Source organism: Eleutherodactylus coqui, chromosome 12 (genome assembly GCF_035609145.1).
Source record: "Eleutherodactylus coqui strain aEleCoq1 chromosome 12, aEleCoq1.hap1, whole genome shotgun sequence".
Classification (NCBI taxonomy): domain Eukaryota; kingdom Metazoa; phylum Chordata; class Amphibia; order Anura; family Eleutherodactylidae; genus Eleutherodactylus; species Eleutherodactylus coqui.
In genome coordinates, this window is record NC_089848.1 from 95,507,248 (window position 1) to 95,533,795 (window position 26,548).

At 47.6% G+C, this 26,548-nt stretch overlaps 1 protein-coding gene across 2 annotated transcripts in view; it reads right to left on the reverse strand.

Moving 5' to 3' along the window:
• Positions 1–26,548, reverse strand: part of PRKAG2 (protein kinase AMP-activated non-catalytic subunit gamma 2) — a 318,286-nt gene that overhangs the window by 200,705 nt on the left and 91,033 nt on the right. Inside the window, exon 1 of one of the 2 annotated variants that reach the window (XM_066585252.1) lies at positions 16,373–16,390. The exons of the other annotated variant lie outside the window; for it this stretch is intronic. The gene's annotated coding sequence lies outside the window, so the exon portion shown is untranslated. Of the gene's footprint in view, positions 1–16,372; positions 16,391–26,548 lie in introns of those variants that run through there. 2 annotated transcript variants of the gene reach the window in all.

Here is a 26,548-nt window from a genome sequence, read left to right on the forward strand (position 1 = left end):
CATATGTCTTGTCACACGCACATCTCTGCTGCTCCTCTGTCTTTCACACTCACGGCTCTGCTGCTCCTCTGTCTATCACATGCACGGCTCTGCAAAGGGAAGGACCTGTGATGACGTCACCATCATGTAATCATCAGGGGCAGAGGTCAGAGCACAGGTAACTGATCACATGATGGTGACATCATCACAAGTCCTGCGAGTACACGGCTGCTGTCAGGCTCTGCATGTTTTATTATGCTGTAGGACCTGCGATATCACCACCATGTGATCAGGGGCGGAGCAACTCACATGTCACACAGGGACGGACAGACAAGTGGTCGTTAGCACTTCGATTGCTTGTTGCAAAGAAAGTGTGAATCTTGTCCCATGTCTGCAAGAATTCAGTGAACTGTGTGCCTTCGATTTTACTGCAACCTATTTGGACTTGTCTCTTTATTTCATTATACTAACTCATTCTAAGGCACTGGCATCACATCAGACAGTACATGAACTACTAATCGTCATTGTCACAAACTCTATTGCAATCCGCCTGCTGCACGAGCCACCATTACAGGCAGAGTAGCCACCACCGTGACACAGTTAGAATTTGGGCTACACTTCTGTCAACTTCAGCTCCCTGCAACTATACACCATAATATATACTCTTTGTCATAAAAAATCCCGTCCCTAGAAGAAGTTGTCGTTTTGCTGCAAAACTCGGCATGCAGTTACATCTCAGGCAGATATACAAATGATTAGAGTTGTGGTGATTAGATAATCAGTCTTGTCACTGGAGGCCCTAAAAGCTGTTCTCCTTTGGCTCGGAGGCTCCTGGTGTGTAGTGACCTCTTCTTCCACTTGTGTAGAGCTTGTTGACCACTAGACGCCTCTACAACGCAGAGAAGATATTTTACCCTGTTACCAGAGTCTGAGAGGGGCGTGTTATTGGGATGTGAGACGCTGGATGGTCGTATCGACGTATTGCCGCCACCTGGGCCATTCTGACCAGACTGTTAGGAAGCGACTGGGCTTAGGACATCCTTGATAGACCACTAGTAGAAAAGATTATCTGATCATCTGAGAAGAACAAGCAGCTCCAACCTTTTTGTTGTCCACCATCCAGGTGGCGCCATCGTTACACCACTGTGTCTGTCGTAACCACTTCCAGGCATTTGGCTAAAGGAAACTTGGTCTCACGGCGCCTATTACATGTGCTGCGTTTGACACCCACCATCGCCTCTGTTTGCAGTGGTGTCATGAATGATGAAACTGGACTACGATACAGTGGAACCATGTTGTCTTCAGCGACAAACCCAGGGTTAGTTTGGGCACTGACAATGGTCCTGTTCATATCTAGAGACCTAGGGGTCAGGCCTCAATCCTGCCTTTGCTGTGGAGCAGCACACTGCCCCCACTGCTGGTGTGATGGTCTGGGGGGTATCACATACAACAGTTGGTCACCCCTAGTAGTGGTATGTGGGACAATGACAGCTCAGCAATATGTTCAGGACATCCTGCAGGCATATATGTTGCCTCTTATGCCAGGGCTTCCAAGAGGCATTTTCCAGCAAGATAATGCTCGGCTTTGTCAAGGGGGTCACAGGAATGCCTCTACACTTCCATGGCTGCCCAGTAACCAGATTTATCGACAATAGAACATGAATGGGACCATCTGGGAAGCCAACTTCAACAGCGGCTAGAGGACTCACTTACTGCAAATGTGTAGCAATATGCCGCAGGATACCATATGGAACCTGTATGCCTCCATGCCGGCCCGTATCATATATTGTATCCAAGATAGAGGTGGTACAACAGGGTACTAGACTCTCCATGCCTGCCCATATCCCCTTTTGTATCCAAGCTAGAGGTGATACAACAGAGTGCTAGAACCTCTATGCTTACCCATATCACATTTTGTATCCAAGCTAGAGGGTACAATATTTTGTTACTGCTACTTTATAACTTTTTTATTAAAAGTGATTTGCAAGTCTGTTTTTTAAAGGGCTCATCCAGTTGTAAACTCTTGATAGTCTATCCTCAGGATAGGTCATCAATAGTAAATTGACAATGGTCCATCGCCAGGGATCCTTGCCAATTAGCTGTTCACTGGGCTGGTGTTCTGATGCACTGAGCTGATTTCTGCAGGGAGCAGACAGCTCTGTTTCCACTGCAGTGACCAAGCTTGGTATTGCAGGCCAAGTTCCCATTTATTTCAATGCCTGTAATAGCAAATCTGGCCACTGCAGCAAGAGCTAATTGGGAGTAGTTCAGCGGTGATTTACCAGTAACAGACTTCCTTTAACTCTTGAATGTTTCGATTCCATACTCAAGAGAAGGAGTAATGCTCTGGAACTTGCTGTCTTTGCCCCACCAATCCAATCCGTCTGTATGGTTAAGAGGTTGGAACTTGTACTAGGTTCCAGAACATCTAGCCACTCTGTGCACTGCTCAGTCCATCCTTGGATAGGTGGACTTTCTACTAATCAGTTAAAGGAGCCTCCTGATTGGCTGGAATCGGCACATGTGACGGGGGCGGAGCTACGCAATGACGCGTACAAGGGGCGGAGCCAAAACGCTGCTGCTGCCGAGCGGAGCCGAAGGGAGAAGACCCATCTGCACAAGCGCGTCTAAAAAAGCAAGAAGACACCGAAATTAGACGGAGCCATGGAGACGGGGACGCCAGCAACGGAGCAGGTAAGTGAATAACTTCTTATAACTTCTGTATGGCTCATAATTAATGCACGATGTATATTACAAAGTGCATTAATATGGCCATACAGAAGTACTTAACCCCACTTGCTTTCGCGAGACAATCCCTCTAAGACTCTCTTCAGTCACTTTGCATCAGCTTACTGGCTTGCCTCATGGTGGTTGCCAAAAAGCTTGCTGCCCTGCAATTGATTAAGCAGATCCCTCTGTTACTATTGTACTGTACTTATTTTATCCCCTCCACCTCTTATGCCCTCCTACTGGACCCTCGTTCTAGCAACACCACGTCACAGCACTTAGTGGCATAACACTGCTTCTATGTCAACAATGAGCCCTATGTGGCCCCCACACTGACTCTAGGCTCCACTATCTGCAAACTGGTAGCCAGGAAGCTATTTTTGCAGTCAACCAGTGATGCTGGCAAGGTTTGACAGCACTGGACATCTAAGACAATGGAGCAAGACGTGATTACCAAGAATCAAGAGAAAGATGGCAAAAGGTGGAGTCATACAAGGGGGACAACAACAAACAGAAAGGAGAAAACATTAAAGAGGGGGTAAAGGTTGCCCCCTTTACATATTGACATGCTGATGTGGAGATGTAACAATGACTAAACAACTGTCAAAGTATTGTAGTGGAAAACCCATCAATTTATGTGTATTATTATTATCCACATCATATTATTACACAATAACAGGCCATATGAGTCAATAGTGACGTAACAAGGGTGAAAAGGCCGGAGTGTAACCCGGGTCACCGAGTCGATGGATGTCTCATTTGTTTTGGGTTTTATGATTCAGAGTAAACATCTCACAATTATCAAATCAAGGACAAAAACACCATTGTAAAAAAACAGACGTTATCAGGGTACGGCATGTTGCAAAGAACCTTAGAAATCAAGGCTTTGTGTTTCCTGATGACCGGCACAAAATCCGCACTTCAGGGACGGCTGACAGTAAGTCATCTTCAAGAATACATCTGTTTATGTTCATAAATTGCAGCACAAAAGAACGACCTTCAGAAGTCTCCAAAACTCATTTTACATTATTTTTCTTGTATGAGTCAAATGATGTAAAGTTAAAAGAAATGAAAGGTTCTCATCTGTGTGGGCGTCATAACAACAAGATTATTCATCGCAAGAGCAGAAAATATGCTTGATCATTCCAAACACATGGACCGTGATTCATCACTGCGGAGCTAGCTCATCGGAGAGAAACTCCTAGAAATCACGGATCTCAGTAGACTTTCAAGTATGTGGAAAACAATATTATGGATGTAACAACAGGACCAGATAGTCCTGAAATTAGTCAAGTTAAGGGGGTTGTTCCCCTAAGACAAGCAATGTCCTAATTCCTTTTAGAGCACAGTGTGAGGTGCTACTATAACACCCAGGGGGCACACATGTAGTCTTGGGGTCATATTTGACTTTGATCTTTCCTTCGTTCCCTATGTTCATCACTTGCATACTCATATCACCTGCATCCCTAAAACATCCCTAGAATCAACACTTTTCTTACTGTGGAAACAGCAAAAACTTTTATTGTTATCCTGATCTATTTACTGCTTGCACTTGTTACTGGTCGTCTTCTCTTTACTGAAGTATCCCCTAGGGTGATCCCAGACACAAGGCACACGTTGAGGAGCTGGGAGGGTAGAGTGGTCACTTGTCACGGTGGCACTTACCAGACTCACTCCCAGGGCGACACACGTAGCCTCGGCCAGAGCAGTGCTGGGCTTCTTCCGGACACCCCTAGGATAGGGATGCCCAATAAACTGGGATAGCAGATGTCACAGGTGACGCCACCATTCCGTTACCCACTGGTATGACCCTCAGTGGTAAATAATGGAGCCGCAGACAAAAGTAACGTACCTCAGGTTCCTGGGAACGGTCAGGGCCTGGCAAAACTTTACTTAACACAAGTTCCAGAAGATGGTCCAATTTACACAAATTGGCAGTGCAGGTAAAGAAGCAGGCTTGAGAGTACCTCCACCTAGTGATCTCAGACTTCAGGACAGCCGGATTTGAAAACAAATGGGTGTACCTCTACGCGGTGATCCCAGACTTCAGGATGGCTGTGTAGGAAAAAAAATCACTGAGTACCTCTGCACTAGGCCTGGCCGTATGCACCTTCTTCTACTTACGCTCTCTCTTTTCTCAAGGGACTCACTCTGCCATGGTTGCTGTCACAAAGTCAGGAACCGCTCCTCCTCCTCCATTCTTCACCACATGGGAGTTGAAGGTACCCCCATGTGGTTGGCACTCTCTCTCAGGAGCCCAGAAGGTCAGAAGAATGGACCCTTTCCCGCTCTCACACACTCATATTCATATCCTCACTCATACCACATGACAAGACAAATTGATACATTGCAAGCATCTCTCAGGCTCACGCAAACACTTACAGTAACTCCTCACTTGCTGCAGCCGTGCAATACACATAACAGAATGACAAGATTCTTTTGCACAACACACCAGCAAAAGACATTACATGTATGACATTTATGGAGGAGGCCAGGAATAGATGTACTGGGACACTACAAATGCATCCGACAAGGTTACAGTATTTTTTTGTCCTACACTAATGCCTCTACCCTATGCTAGTCACTGCAGTGATGCCTCTGTAGTGGCCCAAAGTCTATATATCTGGCTCCTCCTAATAGTCATACATGTCATGTCTTCAGTGTAGATGCACTGTGCAAATTGTCTTGTCTCTAGTTATGTGTACTGCACAGCTGAAGCATGTAAGAGGTTGATGTCTGGGATATGTCTGGAAATTGTAACCAAATGTCTTGTCACGTGATGTCGTATGATATATATGTGATTGCAAGAGGAGTTCAGGGTGCAGAGTTCCATTGCTTTAACGGTAGAGTGTGGAGGGAGAGGGACGGCCACGTGGGGGTACCTTCAACCCTCATGTGGTGAAGAGTGGAGGCCGAGGAGAAGTATCCTGATGTTCCCATCCCAGGATCCCTACCTAGAGAGTGAATGGAGAAAGGAGCCGGCTGTGCAATGTTCAAGCTACTAAGCGCGAGTGAGTGTCTGCGGAGTGTTTTGTCCATCTCCGGTGTGTCTGTCCAGAAGCGGAGCCTTACAGATAACTCAGCCTATAGGCCCGGTTTCATCCTGTGTTCTCTTCCCTGACCTTGCTTAGCTGTTCTTCCTGCACTGGTGTGTGAAAATTCCCTTTAAAGAAGTAAAGTTGCAGTCCCTGCCCGTTCCCAGTAATTGAGGTATTCAACTATAATCGTGTGTGGACTCTATTATTTTTTCCACCGGACAACCAACGGTTTGAAGGAACTGTCATAACAAGTGACAACTTCTTCAGTCCACTACACCACTATACAGGTAACAGCTGTTCCAGCTCTTCCTGGAAGCAGCCTAACGATGCTTTGGCTCAGGCTGCATGCATCCCTCTGGGGAGGAGTTTGGTAGAACCACCGTGACAAGTGCCATCTCTACCCCGCCATCTCCTCAGCGTGTGCCTTGTGTCTTGAAAAAAAGAGTTTGGTACTGTGTTAGCCAGTAGAGTAAAGTGTGATTGTTCCCAGCAAGAGCAACCACGTAATTTTGTGAATATAATACCTTTTAATGGCTAACAAAAATACATGATGTTAGTGCGAGCTTCCGAACCAACGCAGGGTTCTTCTTCAGGCTTACATGAAACAGATCCGAAGAGGCATGCATATTTATACACACATACTTATGACAAGGCACAGATATGGATGTGATTGGTTTGCACTCAAAGGAATATTGCAACGGAAACACAAACATTTTTAACAGACAGGGAGTCTGTTAAAGTGATAAGGGAGAGAAAATTTTATGGTCCCTGAATTACTGTTGGGTGAGTTACCAGGCCAGCAGTCCTATCTGTGCTATAAATGTCTCATACCTCCCAGTCATGCATGAATCCTCGCGAACAATTTATCCCACTCAAAGTGTCAAAAGCTGTTATAAATTTATATTCCCAAATTCTTCTTTGTGACTTGATATCCTAATGTTCCCATCCCAGGACCCCTACCTTGAGTGAGTGGAAGTAAGGAACCCGCCGTGCAGTGTTCAAGCTACTAAATGTATGTTAGGAAGATGTAGGGGACAAAAAGACGAGAGAATGACTAAGGGAGCAGAAGGCAGAGGGCTTGTTTTTATAGTAATTTGTTACTGTAAGGGTGGTTTCACATCTGCACTAGGGGGCTCTGTTTTCCTGCTTCGTTCGCCGAGCAGGAAAAGGGAATCCTTTGGTCAAACAGATCTGTCTCATGATGGAACCAAACAGCGCCAGACGGACCCCATTTAACCGGAAGAAAAAGCACTGCATGCAGCACTATATCTTCTGGTATTTTGTGCTGGATCTGCGACGGAACCTCCAAATTGAGATTCCAGCACAGATATGAACACAGCCTAAGAGGGTGACCAGATTGGTCTATGTTTTACAGTCCATATTTGTTTTGTAACACCTTTTATGTGAAAGTGCCCTCAGCAGCTGGAGCAAAGATCTTGGTTCAAAGTGCCGTGGACCGGAAGGGCAGGGAGACTTTGCTATGCAAGACTCCCTTCTGTATAAAAGCATTAGGGTTCCCGCTTTGCGTGTGTTCAGGAACCTACCGGAGAATAACTGTGAGCATGGGTTCTGCCCGTTTTACTGCATGCTCAGGAAATAGGTTGCGCCTTGCTGCAACTTGTAAGTTGAGATCTCCTCTGGAGTATTCCTAAGGAAGCTTCCGGTCCTAGGCCTTGTTCCAGCTCCTGTGTGACCGAGACTCTGTTGTCATATTGTTCCAAATAAAAGTTCTAGTTTGCAAGCACGATGAGGTGGAAGCATTTGGGGCGCAAAAAAAAAAAATAGGGCTGGGGCCATCTGACTACACTTTTGCCCAGAGATTCCTGCTCTTCATAAATCCTACACCTGTAAAGCACTGGGACCTGAGGTTGGCACACTGACTTTGGGTGCTTCCTGAACCCACAGAGCCGAGACACGACCCTGCCCCAATACCAGCCTGCCGATCCTGACATTACACTACCATGACCTACGTCACAGGCCTCTCACTAGCCAAGCCTCCTGCACACTCATGAGGACAAACACCCCGAATCAGCTGTCTGTGTATGGATTCTGGCTTGGCTTCAATTCCCAGTCATTGTTACAAGTCTTGTATAAAGAGTCTAACATTAACTTGCAGGAATGCTGCCTTCCAATAGGTGGCGCTGCAGAGGTATTGTTCCATCTCCATTTATTTGTATATTACCCAGAGGAGCATGAATGCCCTTATAAGTCTCCTCATTCACTCACCTTCTAGGTGCTCTCGCTAAGGAGAAAACAGCCACTACCATGGAGACACATAGGTCCGCATAGGACCTGTTGTTGATCCTACTTGATGAATAAAGGTCTACACTAGAGATGAGCGAGCGTACTCGGAAAAGCACTACTCGCTCGAGTAATTTGCTTTATCCGAGTATCGCTGTGCTCGTCCCTGAAGATTCGGGTGCCGCTGCGGCTGACAGGTGAGTCGCAGCGGGGAGCAGTTGAGAGCGGGCGGGAGAGAGGGAGAGAAAGATCTCCCCTCCGTTCCTCCCCGCTCTCCCCTGCAGCTCCCCGCTCCGTGCCGGCACCCGAATCTTCAGGGACGAGCACAGCGATACTCGTATAAAGCAAATTACTCGAGCGAGTAGTGCTTTTCCGAGTACACTCGCTCATCTCTAGTCTACACTTATCTTCGGGAAGGGAGCAAAACATTTTATTCTCTCGGATATTTGCTGACTAGTAGCACCAAGGGGAAAATCCAGCTCAGCCAATGGTAGAAAAAGGAATGGAAGTGCCTTTTATTACAAAACTATAAAAAATATGGGGCATTAGGGCACTGACCAAAATACATAAAATAATATGTCAGTTTTGCTGATGTGTTTCTGGCTAGGACTAAGGGTGCTGTTCGCACTGAAAACACGTAGGGAAATTTTTTGATGTATTGAGGTGAATTCCCTAATGTTCCAAATTTTTTATATTTTTGCAATAAATGGTACTTTTTACATTTCTTGTCCTGCCATTGGCTGAGCTCGATTTTCCCTGTGGTGCTATTGATCCAAAATGTGACATTATTTCCAAATTCCAAGAGTCCATCAGAAGATTAAGCCATTCTAAGCACAAACATCCCTAAGCATCAAGATTTTTAAAGGCTATGGACACATTTAGGGAGCAACATTTTTTTTTGTTAAAGGAATGTATTTTGGGCTGATAATTTTTTTTTAGCCTTTGTCTTCTGCAGTTTCTATATATTACTATATATACACACTGCAGTCTAAGGGCTCTTTCACATGAGCGTATATCGGCCGCTGTTTTCACAGCCGGCCAATATACGCTACGATCTGATGCAATTGATTCCAATGCATCAGATCATGCGGTCGTATTCCCGCAACGTAAAAGCGCCCGGCTGGGTTGATATAACGCTGGGCGCTTTTACGCCAGGCCTGAAAGATAGTCCTGAAACTATCTTTCCGGACGGAAAACGTCGGCCGCTGCATTGTCTCCTATGGGAGCCAATGACTGTGGCCGGAGAAAGGAGTTGGGAGGGAGTTCAGCAGCGTGACTGCTAAATTCCCTTTCCCTTCTCTCCTCCTCTCTCCTTCCCTTCGGCTGTTTGCAATGGGAGAGGGGAGCTCCGCCCCATCCCATCCTATTGCTAGCTGCGGACAAGGGGCAGGGGCTTAGCTGCACCCCTCCCCGCCCCCTTCCATTGCAAACAGCCGAAGGGGAGGAGGTGAGCCAGCGAAGGGGAGGGAAGGGGGAGACAGCTAAACTCTTTTCCTACGCCCAACAGCATTGCTGCCTCGGTGTATATATACCGGAGCTGTGCTGTCTAAACAGGAGCACAAACATTAGATTTGTGAGCCCGTTCACACGTTTTTACGGCGCTGGCGGGTGCGCGTAATAACGCCTACGCCCGCGTGATAGGGTGCTGAGTCTCACTTGAAGATCTGTCAGCGAGGTTGACTGTCCGGAATCTGTCAGCTGGAATATACTGTCCAAGCTGCAGGTATCATGTTATTAAAGGGGTTGTCCCGAGGCAGCAAGTGGGTCTATACACTTCTGCATGGCCATAATAATGCACTTTGTAATGTACATTGTGCATTAATTATGAGCCATACAGAAGTTATAAAAAGTTTTATACTTACCTGCTCCGTTGCTGGCGTCCTCGTCTCCATGGTGCCGACTAATTTTCGCCCTCCGATGGCCAAATTAGCCGCGCTTGCGCAGTCCGGGTCTTCTCCTCTTCTCTATGGGGCTCCGTGTAGCTCCGTGTAGCTCCGCCCCGTCACGTGCCGATTCCAGCCAATCAGGAGGCTGGAATCGGCAATGGACCGCACAGAAGCCCTGCGGTCCATGAAGACAGAGGATCCCGGCGGCCATCTTCAGCAGGTGAGTATGAAGACGCCGGACCGCCGGGATTCAGGTAAGCGCTGTGCGGGTGGGTTTTTTAACCCCTGCATCGGGGTTGTCTCGCGCCGAACGGGGGGGGGGTTTAAAAAAAAAAAAAACCCGTTTCGGCGCGGGACATCTCCTTTAAGCAGGAGAAGCCGAGTAGATTGATATATAGTTTTATGAGGAAAGATTCAGTATAATAGTCCTGTGAGCGGTTATATCAGTGATTGACGGCTAGTCATACCGAGATTGCTGTCAATCACTGATAGCACCACTCACTTGATGGTTCAGCTCAGAATGAGCAGAGATATAACTAGTGAAATACAAGTTCTACTGAATCTTTCTCCCTCAGACTATATATCAATCTGCTTGGCTCCCCCTGCCCTATAACATGATGCCTGTGGTATGGACACCATGCTTAATCTGACAGCTTCCCTTTACACAGTCTGATTATAGGACATTGATATTCCTCTTAACATTCAATCACCCGACAACTGGGCGGTATAAAAGGACCAGCAATAGCCGACAAATGAGCGAACACTTGTTTATTGGCCGATACACTTTGTTGTGGTCATTAGTCAGCTGATAATAACATGCAGGAGAGGAGAGAGCAGAAGGAAACTAAGGTGTCAATCCAGTTTCACTGCCAGATTCCCTATTGACACTCAGACTGCAGTTTCTATATACAGTGATATGTAGAAACCGCAGAAGACAAACCATGCAAATTTTTAATTAAACCCTACTGCAAAAATAATTGTCAACCCAAAATATGTGCATTTAACCGAAGAGAAAAATTATCTCCCAAAGGTGTTTCCAGACTTCTCAGTGTTCTGTACAATCACCCTAACACAAACATCTGACAGAAGATAATATTTATGTCTCCTTGTTACCACTCTACTTGTTCCTTCAATGTATTTACCTAATATTCCCCACTCCAACACCAGCAAACTGCAAGGAGCAAAAGTTGAGATAGAATTTATATGCATTATATGCTCCTCCGTCAGTTACGCCTTCTCAGCGTTTATTGTTTCCAACAGTTGGTAATTTGAGGATGAATCAGGGTAAAAGATCTGTGCCCATCATGACAATCCTCCGAATGTGAACCTACAAAGTGCAGGACTGCGACCACTCGTGTACAAAGCTAGTAAAGTTCAGCATGACACTTAGGCCAGTTTCACATGTGTTCGCGCTGCATATTTAAGCGATGGTCCTTACGTTTTTTGCATGCGCCTGTGTATATTTTACTGTATTTTTTGCGTGTGCATGTCGTGCGCATATACACGTTCGAAAAAACAATGGACAATGTAGTTAAATAAGATAATATGTGCTATGCTTATGCGCAATTCGCACGAAAATTTCACATCAATGCCTTCTATGCACTGTGTATTGCTGTGCAAATGCGTTTGTGCGAATAAGCCCTTACGGTGCATTACCCCAGGCGAGTATGATATCGATCTGAGTAACTCACGATATCACACTTATAAAATTACAGTTCTGCATGCGAGCGCAATGCGATTTTGCTTAAAATAGGCATCGACTTTACGATTTACGATTTTCAGGAGCGTAAAAAGATCGCAAGTGCTTACAATAGTTTTCAATGGTAAAAAATCACGTCGCACTCATATAAAAAAATGAGTGATTTTTTTTTTTAAAGATTCCGTAGGAAATAAAGGCCAATTTCTTAGGAGGAATCGCCCAAAAGTATGACATGCAGCGATTGGGAGTTGTAAGAAATTGCATGCCTCATGTGAATGAGCACGTTGAAATCAATGCATCCATAACGCTCTCGGACGGAACTCGCCAGATAAATTCACCTGTGTAAATAAACTCTAAGGCCCAATGTCCACGGGCAAATGTAGATTTGCGGAATCCGCGCGGGGGAACCTGCAATTCAAGCCGCCCACAGAGATGAATGGGCGTTCGCAAGTGGATTAAAACATGCGGATTTGATTTGCAGACAAATGAAAACAAATCGCAGCATGCTCCGTTTTTGTGCAGATCCCACACAAATTTCACATTGTACACGTTTTTGGAACAGATATCACATTCGCCTGCGTGAACGCACCCTTAGAGCGGCTTCACATGACTGTAGGTGCGTGCGTAAAATACATCTGCAATAAACACGGAGACCCGCACCCATTCATCGTGTGCGCGCAGAAAGAAGTAGGGCCTGCTCTATTTTCCTGGGTTTTGCGCAGCAGAGGACTATAGGAGGTGCGCAATACTCAAGGGGAAGCGTGAAACACTGCGCAAAATGCAGGGGAAAAAACACATCTGGACCTCATTAGGCTAATTACTCTTTGAATCCACGGAAATGGTGTGGGGCGCCCATGTGAACTGACCCTGCGTGCCCCAAAAATACAGTAATATGCACAGATACGCACGCAAAACAACCTCATCAAACCCTGCGTTTATACGCCAACGCTCGTGTGAAGCCGTCCTAAGGCCTAATTCCCACGGCCAGATTTCTACTGCGTTTCACGCGGCGTTATCCCGCCGCTATTATGTTCTATTGAACCTAATAGCTGAATGGTCATCGCGGAATTCTGCAGCGTGAAAGAAACCGTGGCATGCTCTAATTGCCGTGGTAAAACATGCGGCCGGCTTCCATTTTAGGCAATGGAAGCCGTCCGTCACACGATACTTCCACTGTGAGCACAGTGGAAGTATCGCATGAGTACACGTCCCTGCCAGCCGCGTCATCCCGCACTGCCAGCACATCATGCACGCCGGCTCGCCAGATGGGACGCACACGGAGAGGTGAGTATGAGGTCTCTAAGGGCGCTGTGTCGGACTCCGCTGCGATATTCCGCTGGCGGAGTCTGACATGAGGCCTTAGCCTGATGTGGTATGATTTGTTATCAGAACAACTCCTGCCATAGTAACCAATCACAGCACAGCTTTCATTTTACCTCAGCAGCATAATATATAACAACCAATCACAGCGCAGCTTTCATTTTACCTCAGCAGCATAATATATAACAACCAATCACAGCGGAGCTTTCATCCAATCTCAGCAGTAAGAAATAAAAGTTGTGCTGTGATTGGTTGCTATGGGCAACAAAGACAGATTTTCCTAATGGGCAAGGAGGTGTACATATACATGGTACCTATAAGGGGCGCCCTGCAGGTAGCTATATACTATATCTACCACCTATAAGTGGCACCATGCAGGCAGGTATATAACATATATGACACCTATAATTGGCACTCAGCAGTGAGCTGCAGAGGAAGGTTTATACGAGGTTGGGCCACAGAAACGTTGATCCACAGTCTTATGAAAGCAGTCTAAAAGAAAACCTGTCTCTTGCCCATAGCAACCAATCACAGCGCAGGTTTCAATTCACATGCTGCTGAGGTAAAATGAAAGCTGCGCTGTGATTGGTTGTCATTTCTTATACTGCTGCAGTAAAATGAAAGCTGCACTGTGATTGGTTATAGTTCTTATACTGCTGAGGTAACATGGAAGCTGTGCTGTGATTGGTTGTTATATATTATACTGCTGAGGTAAAAAGAAAGCTGCACTGTGATTGGTTGTTATTTCTTATACTGCTGAGGTAAAAAGAAAGCTGCACTGTGATTGGTTGTTATTTCTTATACTGCTAAGGTAAAACGAAAGCTGTGCTGTGATTGGTTGTTATTTCTTATACTGCTAAGGTAAAATAAAAGCTGTGCTGTGATTGGTTGTTATTTCTTATACTGCTGAGGTAAAATGAAAGCTGTGCTGTGATTGGTTGTTATATATTATACTGCTGAGGTAAAATGAAAGCTGTGCTGTGATTGGTTGCTATTTCTTATACTGCTGAGGTAACATGAAAGCTGCACTGTGATTAGTTGCTATTTCTTATACTGCTGAGGTAAAATAAAAGCTGTGCTGTGATTGGTTGTTATATATTATACTGCTGAGGTAAAATGAAAGCTGTGCTGTGATTGGTTGCTATTTCTTATACTGCTGAGGTAAAATGAAAGCTGTGCTGTGATTGGTTGTTATGGGTAACAAAGATCTTCTGCTAGATGACTTTCATTACAATTTGGTTCTGGGCTAATTTTCCGTGGCCCACCCTGTACAACAAACGTCCTGCCTCACATCCTGTAGCAGCATGAAGCCGCCTCACATCACAAGCATCACAAAATGTACACTTTTGCACAAATCAGCTGCTGCGGTTCCACAACGGTTTAACGAAACTGCGAAATCTTGATTTAACAAATTCTAAACTTAAAGGGGTTGTCTCGCGGCAGCAAGTGGGGTTATACACTTCTGTATGGCCATATTAATGCACTTTGTAATATACATCGTGCATTAATTATGAGCCAAACAGAAGTTATTCACTCCCCTTCCCTGCGCTGGCATCCCCGTCGCCATGGCTCCGTCTAACTTCAGCGTCTAAAGACGCGCTTGCGCCGAAGGGTCTTCTGCCTTCGGCTCGGTCCGGCAGCAGCGGCGTTTTGGCTCCGCCCCTTCTACGCGTCATCGCGTAGCTCCGCCCAGTCATGTGTGCCGATTCTAGCCAATCAGGAGGCTGGAATCGGCATACACGGGGTGGAGCTACGCGATGACGCGTCGAAGAGGGCGGAGCCAAAACGCCGCTGTTGCCGGACAGACCCGAAGGCAGAAGACCCTTCGGCGCAAGCGCGTCTTTAGACGCTGAAGTTAGACGGAGCCATGGAGACGGGGATGCCAGCGCAGGGAAGGGGAGTGAATAACTTCTGTTTGGCTCATAATTAATGCACGATGTATATTACAAAGTGCATTAATATGGCCATACAGAAGTGCTGAACCCCACTTGCTGCCGCGAGACAACCCCTTTAAGACTTAAACAGACGAACAAATGCGCAATTATACTCGTCACTACGAAGTGTATCTGCGCTCAAACAAGTTATAAGCATTCGTCGATCTGGCTTTTTAAACCCCCCACTAATGCGCCCGCAAAAAATAGCTGAAAGATATGGCAGGACCAATCTCTTCTCTTACGTATAAAAAAAAATATGAGAACTATCAGGCTATTCCTACGTGTGAGAAACCCGCCTGTGAGAGCGAATCTATTGAAATCAATGGCTTCGCTTTGTCGCGTTTCGCGGGCGTCGCATTTTCACATGAGCAAAACACTCCGCAAACATGTTTGTCTGTTTATGCCTTAAGGGGCCCTTTTACACGCAACGATAATCGTTCAGACTCTTGCTGGTATGTGAACGATAATCCTACAGTGTAAATGGCGGCAGCGACCGAACGGCGAGTGATTGGTTTGTCATTCGGTTTCAGGCATAAAAATCAAACGACGGTCATTCATTTAAACAGCCCGTTTACTGTGACTGGAGGCTGCAACCATCTGCTTGCATTCGCTGAGCGATCCCCGCTCCTGCGTAAAAGCGCCGAAGCGATAATCGCCAGAACGACTGTCGGGCTCACACAGGGCTGATTGCCAGTGGAATATCTGCAGCGGACATCCCGCGGAATGCCTGCCTCCAAACCTGCAACATGCAGAATTCACACCCTCATGGAGAGGGGCCGCAGCGGAGAGGCGATATAATTGTTATGTTGTCGATTTGAATTCCGCGCCGCAAGAAAGTTTCCGCACGGCTTTTGTGCGAATTATTTCCGCGGCATGTGGGCGAAATCTTCAAAATATCGTCCACTTTGCTGTTAGTGTAAATGCAGCGGAATTTCCGTGCGAAGGGTCCGCACGGAAATTCTGTGGCAGTTTTCCAACTGTGTAAACCCAGCCTCAGTCATGTGAAATCATGGTACGCCCTTGAATATAGAATAACCAGGGGGAGACTGAGGCAACAGAGAGTCAGCAAAGATGAAGACCTGCTGATGGTAAGGCGGCTGCCAATGGCTCCTGATCATGGACATATCGGCATATATACAGGAATGTCCATGATCAGGAGCCATTGGCAGCTTGCTGTTAACCGATTTTATATATATATATATATATATACTGTATATATCCCCGAAAATAAGACAGTGTCTTATATTAATTTTTGTTCAAAAAGGTTTAACTTTTTTACATGTATAGCTGCCTGGACACTATTTAAATTAACTGTTAGCAGGACTTAATTTTGGAGTAGGGCTTATATTTAAAGCATCCTCAAAAAGCCTGAAAAATCATTTTGCATCCTCAAAAATTCTGGAAAATCATGCTATGTCTTAACTTCAGGGTATGTCTTATTTTCACGGAGACAGGGTATATATATATATATATATATATATATATATATATATATATCACATATATATTGCAGCCGCGTTACAGTAAGACAATATGTTTCTGACTTACAGATTTGAGATATCTTCACGGTGGCAGGCGATATCTATAAGGAGCAGCGAGTGAATAATATCACCGTATTCCCGGCCTCCGACTGGCATTATTGTGCCTGCAACAGATGGGCATCAATGCGGCGTGTGTTTCCTAGTTCCCTTCACAGCGAAGAGTAAGAGGGAAGCGGTCGTCTCAGGTATCTCTGTATATTGCAGGCAGTCAGCCCCAGCCACCCAGGCCTGTGCCAAAAATGTATCAGGGCTACTGGAAGCTCCTGTTACATCAGCGCAGCAACTTGTCACATTAACTCTTACTACTAAGAAAGTGGCCAATTGCTAGAAGACGTCTTTGCGAGCCACCGCTGTAACTCCACGCCGCTCAGGAACCTTCTATTAAAAAAACATTATGATGTATAATTGTACCTGCTTCGTAGAGGTCGGGGTCTACTTGTGCAGCATCTTTGGGAGTCTTCGCTCCAGTCTTACGTGCGTTGAGTGAACTGAACACCTTGTGCCACGCTTATGTCAACATACCCCCATCGGTTCTGTTATTAGTAAACAGGTGAGATACAAGAGGTGAATTAGGAGGAGTTACTGTCCTTAATCTGAACAGGAATGCTTAAAGATAAACGCTTGGAACCAATTGACAGGGCCTTGCAGAAGTATTCACCCCCTGTGGTATCTTTTTTTCTCTCCTGTTTTGTTGCACTAAGGTTGGTAGGATAGTGATAAAGGATAGAGGATACGATGCAGCAGATGGAGTAACCAAAATATGCTAGATTTAATTTACAAGACAGAAATAACAGTAGATAAATGGATAATGATTAGAGATGAGCGAACGTGTTCGTCCGAACTTGATATCCGTGCGGATATTAGGGTGTTCGGGATGTTCGTTATTCGTAACGAACACCATGCGGTGTTCTGGTTACTTTCACTTCCTTCCCTGAGACGTTAGCGCGCTTTTCTGGCCAATTGAAAGACAGGGAAGGCATTACAACTTCACCCTGCGTCGTTCAAGCCCTATACCACCCCCCTGCAGTGAGTGGCTGGGGAGATCAGGTGTCCGCCTAATATAAAAGTCGGCCCCTCCCGCGGCTCGCCTCAGATGCCTTGTGAGTTAGATGAGGGACAGTGCTGTTTATACCGGAGCTGCTGTAGGGAAAGAATTGGTAGTTAGTGTAGGCTTCAAGACCCCCAAAGGTCCTTATTAGGGCCACTGATAGCTGTGTGTTGGCTGCTGTTAGCAGTGCCATTTTTTTTCTTCTCAAAATCGGCTCTGCAGAGCGTTGCACCCGGCATTAGGGACAGAAGTGTTGCATAGGCAGGGAGAGTGTTAGGAGTGAGTGTAGCCTTCAAGAACCTCAACGGTCCTTTCTAGGGCCATATTTATCCGTGTGCAGTACTGTCCAGGCTGCTGTTAGCTGTGCTGCATATTTTTTTTCTTCTCAAAATCGCCTCTGCAGAGCATTGCACCCTCCATTGATACTGCAGGGAAAGAATTGTGTAGGCAGGGCCACAACACAGTTATTATTCATTGAATATACGCAGTGCGGCCTTTTGCTTGTAAAACAAGTGAAAAAAAATCTATTTGTCCTGCCTCTGTCCGTCCTAAGGGCTGTGTGTACGTGTCGGCTGCGTGTGTAACGTTTAAAAATCAGACGCACCCAGCTACGGTTTACTGCTGGCTTCGCCATTTGCTTTCCCTAATTGGGAAAAAAATACCTGCTCTGCCAGAGTTATAATAACTCTGCTACCCTCACGTTCTGTGACACATTAGCAGGGCCACAGCACAGTTATTAAACTTCTCATGTTCATTGAATATACGCAGTGCTGCCTTTTGGTGGAAAAAAAACTGAAAAAAAATCTATTTGTCCTGCCTCTGTCCGTCCTAAGGGCTGTGTGTACGTGTCGGCTGCGTGTGCAACGTTTAAAAATCAGACGCACCCAGCTACGTTTTATTGCTCGCTTCGTCATTTGCTTTCCTTAATTGGGAAAAAAAATACCTGCTCTGCCAGAGTTAATAACTCTGCTACCCTCACGTTCTGTGACACATTAGCAGGGCCACAGCACAGTTATTAAACTTAGATTATTCATTCACTAGAGGCAGTGGGGCCTTTCGTTTTCAAAAAAGGGAAAAAATTATACTTGGCCTGCAGTCTTGCGCCAATTTATTTCCTGCCTGTGAAATCAAATCACTGGTAATACAGCATGCTGAGGGGTAGGGGTAGGCCTAGAGGACGTGGACGCGGCCGAGGACGCGGAGGGCCAAGTCAGGGTGTGGGCACAGGCCGAGCTCCTGATCCCGGTGTGTCGCAGCCGACTGCTGCGCGATTAGGAGAGAGGCACATTTCTGGCGTCCCCACATTCATCGCCCAATTAATGGGTCCACGCGGGAGACGGTTATTAGAAAATGAGCAGTGTGAGCAGGTCCTGTCCTGGATGGCAGAAAGTGCTTCGAGCAACCTATCGTCAACACGCAGTTCTGCGCCGTCCACTGCTGCAAATCCGAATCCTCTGTCTGCTACTCCTCCTTCCTCCCAGCCTCCTCACTCCACTACAATGACACCTGCTCAGGAGCGGGAACACTCCCAGGAACTGTTCTCGGGCCCCTGCTTAGATTGGGCAGCAGCGGTTCCTCTCCCACCAGAGGAGTTTATCGTCACTGATGCCCAACCATTCGAAAGTTCCCGGGGTCCGGGGTAAGAGGCTGGGGACTTCCGCCAACTGTCTCAACAACTTTCTGTGGGTGAGGAGGACGATGACGATCAGACACAGTTGTCTTGCAGTGAGGTAGTAGTAAGGGCAGTAAGTCCAAGGGAGCAGCACACAGAGGATTCGGAGGAAGAGCAGCAGGACGATGAGGTGACTGACCCCACCTGGTGTGCAACGCTTACTCAGGAGGACAGGTCTTCAGAGGGGGAGTCAAGGGCATCAGCAGGGCAGGTTGCAAGAGGCAGTGCGGTGGCCAGGGGTAGAGGCAGGGCCAGACCGAATAATCCACCAACTGTTTCCCAAAGCGCCCCCTCGCGCCATGCCACCCTGCAGAGGCCGAGGTGCTCTAAGGTCTGGCAGTTTTTCACAGAGACGCCTGACGACCGACGAACAGTGGTGTGCAACCTTTGTCGCGCAAAGCTCAGCCGGGGAGCCAACACCAACAGCCTCACCACCACCACCATGCGCAGACATATGATGGCCAAGCACCCCACAAGGTGGGACGAAGGCCGTTCAGCGCCTCCGGTTTGCACCCCTGCCTCTCCCCCTGTGCCCCAACCTGCCACTGAGATGCAACCCCCCTCTCAGGACACAGGCACTACCGCCTCATGGCCTGCACCCACACCCTCATCTCCGCTGTCCTCGGCCCCATCCAGCAGTGTAGTTCAGCGCACCGTTCAGCCGTCGCTTGCGCAACTGTTGGAGCGCAAGCGCAAGTACGCCGCCACGCACCCGCACGCTCAACCGTTAACCGTTCGCATAGCAAAATTCATCAGCCTTGAGATGCTGCCGTATAGGGTTGTGGAAACTGAGTCCTTCAAAAGTATCATGGAGGCGGCGGCCCCGCGCTACTCAGTTCCCAGTCGCCACTACTTTTCCCGATGTGCCGTCCCAGCCCTGCACGACCACGTCTCCCGCAACATTGTACGCGCCCTCACCAACGCGGTTACTGCCACGGTCCACTTAACAACGGACACGTGGACAAGCACAGGCGGGCAGGGCCACTACATCTCCCTGACGGCACATTGGGTGAATTTAGTGGAGGCTGGGACAGAGTCAGAGCCTGGGACCGCTCACATCCTACCCACCCCCAGAATTGCGGGCCCCAGCTCGGTGGTGGTATCTGCGGAGGTGTATGCTTCCTCCACTAAAGCACCCTCCTCCTCCTCCTCTGTCTCGCAATCAAGATGTGTTAGCAGCAGCATGTCGCCAGCAGTCGGTGTCGCGCGGTGTGGCAGCACAGCGGTGGGCAAGCGTCAGCAGGCCGTGCTGAAACTACTCAGCTTAGGCGATAAGAGGCACACGGCCCACGAACTGCTGCAGGGTCTGACACAGCAGACCGACCGCTGGCTTGCGCCGCTGAGCCTCCAACCGGGCATGGTCGTGTGTGACAACGGCCGTAACCTGGTGGCTGCTCTGCAGCTCGCAGCCTCACGCACGTGCCATGCCTGGCCCACGTCTTTAATTTGGTGGTTCAGCGCTTTCTGAAAAGCTACCCACGCTTGTCAGACCTGCTCGTAAAGGCGCGCCGGCTCTGCGCACATTTCCGCAAGTCCCACACGGACGCTGCCACCCTGCGCACCCTGCAACATCACTTTAAGCTGCCAGTGCACCGACTGCTGTGCGACGTGCCCACACGGTGGAACTCTACGCTCCACATGTTGGCCAGGCTCTATGAACAGCGTAGAGCTATAGTCGAATACCAACTCCAACATGGGCGGCGCAGTGGGAGTCAGCCTCCTCAATTCCTTTCAGAAGAGTGGGCCTGGTTGGCAGACATCTGCCATGTCCTTGGTAATTTTGAGGAGTCTACCCAGGTGGTGAGCGGCGATGCTACAATCATTAGCGTCACCATTCCTCTGCTATGCATCTTGAGAAATTCCCTGCAAACCATAAAGGCAGCTGCTTTGCGCTCGGAAACGGTGGCGGTGGAAGACAGTATGCCGCTGGATAGTCAGGGCACCCTCCTGTCTATTTCTCAGCGCGTACAGGAGGAGGAGCATGAGGAGGATGAGGAGGAGGGGGAAGAGACAGCTTGGCCCGCTGCTGACGGTACACCGGCTGATTGCCTGTCATCCTTTCAGCGTATATGGCCTGAGGAGGAGGAGGAGGAGGAGGATCCTGAAAGTGATCTTCCTAGTGAAGACAGCCATGTGTTGCGTACAGGTACCCTGGCACACATGGTTGACTTCATGTTAGGATGCCTTTCTCGTGACCCTCGCGTTGCACGCATTCTGGCCACGACGGATTACTGGGTGTACACACTGCTCGACCCACGCTATAAGGAGAACCTGCCCACTCTCATTCCCGAAGAGGAAAGTGTGATAGACATGATAATTATTTAGTATAAAATGTCTATCAATATTTGTATATAACCCAAATGTATTTTGCTATTGTAATGACTTTCAGCTCTGAGGAGTTCAAAGGACACACACAATCTAATCATGGTATTTGCTAGCCAATGGATGGGTGATGTATTTGCTCTAAATACATCGAAGTTGCTCAACCAGTTTCTAAGAAGTTAAAGGGCCATAGTGTCGTGTATATCCTGTGTGTTTACTAGGCCCCCTTCCACTCTTCAAACACAACTAGCTAGTTAAACACATCTTGTCAACTACACAGAATTCCTTTAGGTTGTCTGCATGCTAAAGAATACAAAGTCCTTACTATGCGGAAGTGAGAGAGGAGTGGGCAGAGAGGTGGCGAGAGGTGGGGATTCCTGTATGATCCGACAATTGAATGTGAATCCTATATGTTACTGACTGGACTGTTTCTGTGCACGCATTGTGTGTCTGTACATAAAAGGCCTGTCTGGTGTTGGACGGATGGTTTAACATGAGATTCATACTTGTTTGACTTGGTCAGTGTGCGCATAAGCTTCCCTGACAATTGAAGAATACCCAAAGCCTGCTGGAGAAAATCATATTCCAGATCAAAAGAGGTTCGAGAGTGTTGCTATACCACAGGACCCTTGCGGACAAGCTGATGGTAAAATTCCCAGCCGACAGCGCTAGTGGCAGAAGGCGCAGTACCGAGGGCAAGGTAGCAGGGGAGGTGCGGAGATCGAGCAGCATGTACATCCCAGGCAGTGCAACAGTCTTTAAGGGCCTGGCCAGCTTTATGGCTCCCCAGCAAGACTGTGTCACCGCTCCCCAGTCAAGGCTGAGTCGGCGGGAGCACTGTAAAAGGATGGTGAGGGAGTACGTAGCCGATCGCACGACCATCCTCGGTGACGCCTCTGCCCCCTACAACTACTGGGTGTCGAAGCTGGACACGTGGCCTGAACTAGCACTGTATGCCCTGGAGGTGCTTGCTTGTCCTGCGGCTAGTGTCTTGTCGGAGAGGGTGTTTAGTGCGGCTGGGGGAATCATCACAGATAAGCGTAGCCGCTTGTCAACCGACAGTGCCGACAGGCTAACACTCATCAAGATGAACAAAGCCTGGATTTCCCCAGACTTCTGTTCTCCACCAGCGGACAGCAGCGATACGTAAGCAATACGTAGGCTGCACCCGCGGATGGAAGCTACGTTCTCTCTCACCATCCAAAACGGGGACATTTCTGCTTCATCAATCTGTGTCTAATATTCCTCCTCCTCCTCCTGCTCCTCCTCCTGAAACCTCACGTAATCACGCTGAACGGGCAATTTTTCTTAGGGCCACAAGGCTCACTCAAATAATTTTTCTGAACAATTTTTATGTTTCAATGCGCTTAAAAGCGTTGGAACTTTAACTTGAACCAATTTTTTGTTACACTGGGCTGCCTCCAGGCCTAGTTACCACTTAAGCCACATTAACCAAAGCGATTCACCTGCCATCTTGGTTAGGCATGGCCAATTTTATTGAGGTACATTAGTACTGTTGGTACACCAATTTTTTGGGGCCCTCACCTACAGTGTAATCATAGCAATTTGTATGTTCTTCGCCTGCACTCATGGTACAGAAAGGTGTGTGGGGTTGGCCTACACTTTAGCTACATAAATGTAACTTGGGCCTTGGCTATACTGCAGCTACTGAAATGGAACTAAGACTGCGCTCCCACTATACTGCTGCTTCAGAATTGTTACTGGGGCCTGTCTTGAGTGCTACTATTGCTGACATGGAACGAAGACTGCGCTCCCGCTATACTGCTGCTTCGGAATTGTTACTGGGGCCTGTCTTGAGTGCTACTATTGCTGACATGGAACGAAGACTGCGCTCCCGCTATACTGCTGCTTCGGAATTGTTACTGGGGCCTGTCTTGAGTGCTACTATTGCTGACATGGAACGAAGACTGCGCTCCCGCTATACTGCTGCTTCGGAATTGTTACTGGGGCCTGTCTTGAGTGCTACTATTGCTGACATGGAACGAAGACTGCGCTCCTCCTATAATGCTGCTACTGATATGTTAGTGGGGCCTGTCCTAATGCTACGGCTGAAATGTTACGAATTCTGGGCTCTGCCTATACCGCTGCTAATGGTATGTCTCTGGGGTGTGGAAACAGAGGCTTCCCAAAGACATGATGGCGGCGAGGCCATTTCCCACCAACGCGGTTACTGTTAAGGTGCATATAACCACGGACACGTGGAGAGGACACGTAGTGCCTCAAAAACATCCCCCTCCTCCTCCAACAGGGAAAACATTCTTGGCAAATGCCTTTGCATTGGTTCGTCTGGTGGCAGTCCAAGAATTTCGCCTTTACCGACACAACAAGAGAGCCCCCACACCATCCCCCCGCCACGGCCCACTTAATCCTGGCCGCATTCCGAAAACCAACAAAATACAACCGTGCTACTAGATCCGCAGTCACCACCACAGTACCACCAACGCGGTTACTGTTAAGGTGCATATAACCACGGACACGTGGAGAGGACACGTAGTGCCTCAAAAACATCCCCCTCCTCCTCCAACAGGGAAAACATTCTTGGCAAATGCCTTTGCATTGGTTCGTCTGGTGGCAGTCCAAGAATTTCACCTTTACCGACACAACAAGAGAGCCCCCACACCATCCCCCCGCCACGGCCCACTTAATCCTGGCCGCATTCCGAAAACCAACAAAAAACAACCGTGCTACTAGGTCCGCAGTCACCACCACATTACCACCAACGCGGTTACTGTTAAGGTACATATTACCAGTCTGACTGGGGCATGCAGACACCTTGACAGAATGAATAGTGTGTGGCACATAGGTTCCCCATTGCTATGCCCACGTGTGCAGCTCCTGATGGCGGTGGCACAGGATTATATTTCTCATTGCTTCTATATTTCTCATTGCTTCTGTACAGCATTGTGGGCTATCGCCCCGCCCCTTTTAAAGAGGGTCGCTGCCTAGCCGTGCCAACCCTCTGCAGTGTGTGCCTGCGGTTCCTCCTCATGGCAGACGCACTTCTAAATAGACATGAGTGTGGCGTGGCATGAGTGCAGCTGAAGGCTGCGCAGGGACACTTTGGTGTGCGCTGTGGGGGGGAGGGGGGGCGGTTGGTCAGCATGTAACCCAGGAGAAGTGGCAGTGGAGTGTCATGCAGGCAGTGATTGTGCTTTGTTGGAGGTAGTGTGGTGCTTAGCAAAGGTATGCCATGCTAATGAGGGCTTTTCAGAAGTAAAAGTTGTTGGGAGGGGGGGGGGGGGCACTCTTGCCGGTATTGTGGCTTAATAGTGGGACCTGTGAACTTGAGATGCAGCCCAACATGTAGCCCCTCGCCTGCCCTATCCGTTTCTGTGTCATTCCCATCACTTTCTTGAATTGCCCAGATTTTCACACATGAAAACCTTAGCGAGCATCGGCGAAATACAAAAATGCTCTGGTCGCCCATTGACTTCAATGGGGTTCGTTATTCGAAACGAACCCTCGAACATCGCGGGAAGTTCGTTTCGAATAACGAACACCCGAACATTTTGGTGTTCGCTCATCTCTAATAATGATAGTTAAGTGATTGAACTTGTACTTTATAGTTCCTAGGGGCGATCTACTGCAAGCTAACATATCGAAATAATAATGCTCTATGCTAAATATGTAATAACAGTAACACTTCGTGGATAATGTCAATTACACCTGATAATTAACAAGACCATCTCAAAGAAATATAGATTGCAGAATATAAGGCACAACTTCCGTTTGGTGATAACCACCTGAATGCAGTCTTTTAGAAAGGCTGGTACCCGTATACACGTACAATGTCTATGTAAATCAAGCAGTCCATGACCCAGATTTGAACACCAGAGGTGTTCATAATATTAGCTGTTCTGATATGGCCAGTTGTTAGTAGGCTTGCTATTGGTGTGCACACCCAGTGGTTTTACCGAGGCCGGCCTCACTTACAAGTTATTGCCATTGATCTCTCAAATCTCCTTCCTTGCCTTGATCTGGTGCTCTCACAGCACAGTCCTGCACTCTTATCTGGCCTCCACATGGCTCTTCCCTTGTTTAGCAGCCTGCTGTCTCTGGATCCTTGTATTCTCTTAACCAATCTGACACCAACTTCTTTAACAACCTCACTCGCACTCCCTTTTCTCCCAGGGGTCTCATCATTCGTCTACTGCTTATGCTCTGTTCTACTATGCTGGAATTTGACGCAAATTTTGGCACACTTTTTGGCGTATCTCCAGGAGCAACGGCCTTTATGCGAGCCCCTTACACTACAACTTGCAGTTAAAGTGAATCTGTGAAGATGGTGGGGGTTGACTATTTGATTTAGGCCACTCTCACAGATGCTGTCTGCAAAACGCCGCAATTCTACTTTCGTTTTCGGGCGCAGCACGTTTTTTCGCACTCCATCATTGTGATGAGTGAGGAGGTGCGCTAAATGCGGTAAAATAGAGCAGACAGCGCTCGATCAAGCGAATATCTGCGAGGCCCCATTGAAATCAATGGGAGCGTTATAGTGTGATTACCGTGGCATTCAAAACGCTGCGGTAATCGCAGTAAAAAGGACATGTGTGAGAGTGGCCTTACACAACATGCCAACCACTGAAAAAAATATTATTTTCATGTAAGTATTCATCCCCTGAGAGTTAGAGGAGTTTTCTCACAACTGGCTTTTATCACTTTTCCATGGGATTGGTGATAAACGTTTGATCGGTGGGGGCTCACTGTTTCTGAACCGACCCACAGCAATGTCACATTCAATGGAGCCATGTGCTCCACCGCGCCATTTATTTCAATGTGGCTGACAGAAATATTGGACCATCAGCCCAATGAAATGGATGGAGCAGTGGAGTGCGGCCACCAATCCATTCAATGTGATGTCACTGTGGGTTTGTTCAGCGATCATGAAGTGTTGAGAACAGAGGGACACACGACCCCCATTTTCTGGATCAGTGGGGGGGTCTCAGGAGTGATCAGACTTTTATCACCTATCCTATTCTAATCCCTTTTCTCTTGGTGTATATCTCAGTTATCTCTATAAGGCCGCCTGCACACAAGTGAGTTTGAATTGCAGAATCCGCTATCATCTCCTACACGGACGATCCGCAGCATTCCGCACAAATGCAAACCAATAGAGAAGC